Source organism: Lolium rigidum, chromosome 5 (genome assembly GCF_022539505.1).
Source record: "Lolium rigidum isolate FL_2022 chromosome 5, APGP_CSIRO_Lrig_0.1, whole genome shotgun sequence".
Classification (NCBI taxonomy): Eukaryota; Viridiplantae; Streptophyta; class Magnoliopsida; order Poales; family Poaceae; genus Lolium; species Lolium rigidum.
In genome coordinates this window covers 204,130,064-204,136,063 of record NC_061512.1, presented here as the reverse complement: position 1 = coordinate 204,136,063, position 6,000 = coordinate 204,130,064, and positions in this window count along the sequence as shown.

Sequence of the window (6,000 nt, the reverse complement as noted above, 5' to 3'; positions counted from 1 at the left end):
ATATAAAATAGTGATGCAAATTGGACGTATCAACTCCCCCCAAGCTTAGACTTCGCTTGTACCCAAGCGAAACTGAACTTCCTCTTTATGGAGTGAAGAGTCGATAAATAGAATACGGACAAGAAGCATCATATTCATTCACACAAGACATTATAGTAAACAACTTCCTCATATAATTCAACTTGAAACAAGTATAAGGTAATCACAGATAAAGGTGCATAAGAAATCATAATTGGTGATGGCAAACTTTGTTCTTGGTCAGAGAACATTTAACAGATTATATTCATCTATTGAGCAACGCTCTCATATTAAGGCTTATGGTAAATTTGCATACTCAATCATATTAATCATTGATGACTTTCAAAGCTATATTCGTTCAGGTAAAACTTGTACTAAACAAGAAAGAGTAAAGACATGATGGAACAAATCACAATATAATAGTTTAATCACAACAACTCAAATGCTTGCTTGAGATGGAGGGAAATAGGTTTACTGACTCAACATAAAGTAAAAGACAGGCCCTTCGCAGAGGGAAGCAGGGATTAAATCATGTGCTAGAGCTTTTTCAATTTTTGAAATCATATAAAGAGAATAAAAGTAAAGTTTTGAGAGGTGTTTGTTGTTGTCAACGACCGGTAGCGGGTACTCTAACCCCCTTGCCAAACAAACCTCCAAAGAGCGGCTCCCATGAAGGACGTTATTTCTACCAAGCAAGGTAGATCATCCCTCTTCTCTTTTGTTTACACATGTACTTTAGTTTATTTTAAGGATGACACTCCCCCAACCTTTGCTTACACAAGCCATGGCTAACCGAATCCTCGGGTGCCTTCCAACAATCTCATACCATGGAGGAGTGTCTATTGCAAAATTAAGTTGCTTACTGATGAATCAGGGCAAAACGTGTGAAGAGAATTATTAATGAAAGTTGATTAATTGGGGCTGGGAACCCCGTTGCCAGCTCTTATTGCAAAATTATAGGATAAGCGGATGAAGCCACTAGTCCTTTAGTGGAGGCTGCCTAACAAGACTGAAAGATAAAACACCACATACTTCCTCATGAGCTATAAAACATTGACACAAATAAGAAGTAATAAGTTTTGAATTGTTTAAAGGTAGCACATGAAGTATTTACTTGAAATGGCAGAAATTACCATGCATTAGGTAGGTATGGTGGACACAAATGGCATAGGCTTGGGTTCAGGTTTGGATGCACGAGAAGTATTCCCTCTCAGTACAGGTCTTTGGCTAGCAAGGTTAATTAGCAAGCATAGGAGTTGAGGGAAACAAACAAATATACATGTGATAGAAACAATCATGCATCTTACTTGTAAGCACAAACAGCTTTTAACTCTAGAATACTAAGCAAAGAACTGATAAGAAAGATAATAACATATTCTACATGTACTTCCTCTATTCTTCTTAAACTCAAAGTGTTGTTGCTATTGACCATTGCTAAGTTTGCCAAAACCAAATAGATTTACTTAATGCTCCCAAAGTGGTACCAATACTAAAATCAAGATCAATCATATAGTAGAAATTGCAAACTAAAATAAGGTGTGCAATATGTAAATGATAAGACTTCTCATTAATATTCCATAACGATAACTCACACCAAGGGATACATAGACAAACTAAAGGAGAGATACTTCCATACCGCAACCCATCTCATACGATAACTTCCCTACTCATGATATGACACTACTTGATAGTAAAAAGTAAAAGGTAATGATAATGTGATACCGCGGCACTCCCCCAAGCTTGGAACAAACCAAGGGGATGCCAATACCGATGATGGATTACTCCTTTGGCGATGGTGGTGATGGATCCCTCATGCGCTTCTTACAGATCTCCTTCAGCTTCAGCTTCTCAGCTTGGCAAATCTGCACTAAGTCTCGAAGAGATTCATTGTTATCCGAAGTCGGTGATGGTGACCTTGTGATGCGAATCGAGTGGTATTCAATCATTCTTCGGAGACGGCAATTCTCCTCATGGAGTATCTCCACTTCTCTTCTTAGAGCCCGATATTGATCACAAAACTCATCGGTAGTCCGTAGGACTTCTTCCAGCGCAGGGAAAGAGTCGAGACCGAGAGCAGGGGGCAAGGGTCCCTGCAAGTTATGAGAGAAAGAACGACGAGTATCAACAGATCCCACCAAGACTTGCTTGCTCCCAACGGCTTGCTGCTCTTGTCTTGATGGCACCCTCTTCACTTCTTCCTCCGAAAACCCTTTGCCCTTGTTGTCGGAGGCCATGGTGCTCCTAGACTGAAAATAGATCCTGGCAGAAACAGCTCGAAACAAAACACATCGAGAAAACGATATACGGACCTCCAGGGGTCCGGGGGATTTTATAATAAAAATTTTCAGAACAAACGGAAAGTACCGAGTCGAACCGCAGCTCGGAAGGGGAAACGAGGCGGCCAGACCATAGGTCGGCGCGGGCCCAGGTCAGGCCGCGCCGGCCTATGGTGGCACGCCCTCGTGCGTCCTTTCCACTCCGTTTCGAACTGGTAATTTTTCATATTTTCCAAAAACAACAAAAATAATGCTCGAAAAGTAAATCGCGAACTTTTCATTACCAGTACTGTTACCTATTCAAAGTCGAGTTCTGGCGGACTGTCAATTTGTCCTTTGATGAAAGCCTCCGGTGTTTCCACTCGAATAATATCAACATCAACATTATAAGAATCACCTGAGATATAATGCTTGAGTCTTTGGCCATTCACCACTTGCGTAGCATTGCCTTGAAGAGAGCTAATTTTAATTGCTCCTGAACGATACACCTCCTCAACAACATATGGTCCTTCCCATTTCGAGAGTAATTTCCATGCAAAGAATCTGAGACGAGACCGATACAATAGGACTTTATCCCCAATATTAAACTCTCTTTTGATGATCCTTCTATCATGCCATTTTTTAACTTTTTCTTTAAAGAGTTTAGCATTTTCATAAGCTTCACTTCTCCATTCATCTAGAGAACTTAATTGTAGCAACCTCTTATCACCGGCAAGTTTTGGATCTTTATTTAATTCTCTAACAGCCCGATAAGCTTTGTGTTCTAGTTCTAAAGGTAAATGACAAGCTTTTCCGTAAACCATTTTATAAGGTGACATTCCCATGGGGTTTTTATAAGCAGTTCTATAAGCCCATAGTGCGTCTTTCAATTTACTAGCCCAATTCTTCCTAGATTTATTAACAGTTTTTCCCAAAATAGATTTAATTACTCTATTTGATAATTCTACTTGACCACTAGTTTGAGGGTGATAAGCGGAAGCAATTCTATGATTAATACCATACCTAGCAAGAGTTTTTCTAAAACCTCCATGAATAAAATGAGAACCTCCATCACTCATAATATATCTAGGTACTCCAAATCTAGGAAAAATAATATCTAAAAGCATTTTTAAAGAGGTCTCACCATCAAGCACTTTTTGTAGGTATGGCTTCCACCCATTTAGTAACATAATCAACAAGCAACAAGTATATGCGTGTTACCTTCCGAAGAGGGAAAAGGTCCCATGAAGTCAAATCCCCAACAATCAAACGGTTCAATAACAAGAGTATAATTCATAGGCATTTCATTGCGTCTGGAGATATTACCAACCCTTTGACATTCATCACAAGATAAAATAAACTTCCTCGCATCTTTGAAGAGAGTTGGCCAATAAAAACCTGATTGTAGAACCTTTTGTGCGGTTCTATCTCCGGCGTGATGTCCTCCATAAGCACTGCCATGACATTTACTCAATATCTCTCGTTGTTCATATTCGGGAACACACCTTCGCATAATACCATCCACTCCTTCTTTATATAAGTGTGTGTCATCCCAAAAATAATGCCTCAAGTCATAAAAGAATTTCCTTCTTTGCCGAGCTGAAAAGGTTGGAGGCAAGTACTTGGAAACAATAAAGTTAGCATAATCAAGCATACCAAGGACCTGTCTCACGAGCTCACCTTTATTACAGCCAATTGTTCATTTGGAAAACTATCATTAACAGGAATCAGGATCATAAGCAATATTTTCCAATCTAGACAAATTATCAAGCAACGGGATTATCAGCACCTTTCCTATCTACAATATGTAAATCAAATTCTTGCAAAAGAAGCACCCACCTAATAAGCCTCGGCTTAGCATCTTTCTTTGTCATAAGGTATCTAATTGCAGCATGATCAGTATGAATCGTAACTTTTGAATCAACAATATAAGATCTAAATTTATCACAAGCAAAGACTACAGCTAACAATTCTTTTTCAGTAGTAGCATAATTTCTTTGAGCATCATCAAGAGTTTTACTAGCATAATGAATAACATTTAACTTTTTATCTACTCGCTGTCCAAGAACAGCGCCTACAGCAAAATCACTAGCATCACACATAATTTCAAAAGGTAAATTCCAATCGAGAGGTTCAACTATAGGAGCAGCTTGTTAAGGCTTTCTTAAGAGTTTCAAAAGCTTCCTTACAATCATCATCAAAAACAAAAGGTACATCTTTTTGAAGAAGATTAGTAAGAGGCTTTGAAATCTTGGAGAAATCTTTAATAAATCTCCTATAAAACCCAGCATGTCCAAGAACACTACGAATACCTTTGACATCCCTTGGATAGGGCATCTTCTCAATAGCTTCAACTTTAGCTCTATCAACTTCAATACCTCTCTCAGAAATTTTATGTCCTAATACAATTCCTTCATTAACCATAAAGTGGCATTTCTCCCAATTAAGAACAAGGTTAGTTTCTTCACATCTCTGCAAAACTTTATCAAGGTTTCGCAAACAACTATCAAAAGAATTCCCGTAGACAGAAAAATCATCCATGAATACTTCCACAATACTCTCACAAAAGCCATGAAAAATAGCAGACATGCATCTTTGAAAAGTAGCAGGAGCATTACATAGACCAAAAGGCATACGCCTATAAGCATAAGTTCCATAGGGACAAGTAAAAGTGGTTTTCTCTTGATCTTTAGCTTTAACGAAGAATTTGTGAAAATCCGTAATAACCATCAAGAAAACAAAAATGAGTATTTTTAGATAACCTTTCTAGCATTTGATCAATAAATGGTGAAGGGTAATGATCTTTCTTAGTAACTTTATTAACTTTTCGATAATCAATGCACATTCTATAACCTACAACTACTCTTTGAGGTATGAGCTCATCATTATCATTAGGCACAACTAGTCATTCCTCCTTTCTTAGGAACACAATGCACAGGACTAACCCATCTACTATCAGCAATAGGATATATAATACCAGCCTTCAAGAAGTCGTAATACCTCATTTCTTACCACATCCTTCATCTTGGGAATTAGACGACGCCGAGGTTCAACAACAGGCTTCGCATCATCTTCCATATTAATGGCATGTTGGCAAATAGAGGGAGAAATCCCCTTCAAGTCATCAAGAGTATAGCCAATAGCACCTCGGTGTTTCTTCAATACTTGCAATAATCTTTCTTCTTCAAACTCTGTAAGCTTAGAACTAATAATAACAGGATATATTTTCTTATCATCAATATGAGCATATTTAAGATTATCAGGCAAAGGCTTTAAATCAAAAACAGGATCTTCCTTTGGTGGCGGTGTTGTACCCAAGTCTTCCACCGGTAAATCATGCTTGAGAATAGGTTGGCGAAGAAAAATCTCCTCAAGCTCATCTCTTTCTTTTCTAAAAACTTCACTCTCGCTATCCTCCAAATGTTGCTGCAAAGGATTATTAGGAACAAGAACAATAGATGCACACTGCTCCATTTTAAAATCATTACTAGGCAAATCAGCTTTATAAGGAGTTTTGGTGAATTTGGAAAAGTTAAACTCATAAGATTCACCAGCAAATTTAGTCAAAATTTTCTCTTTCTTGCAATCTATAATAGCTCCACAAGTATTTAGAAAAGGTCTACCAAAAATGATAGGACAATAATCACTAGCAAAGCAGAACCAAGTACCAAAAAGTCGACAGGATATTTAATCTTACCACATAGAACTTCCACATCTCGAACAATAC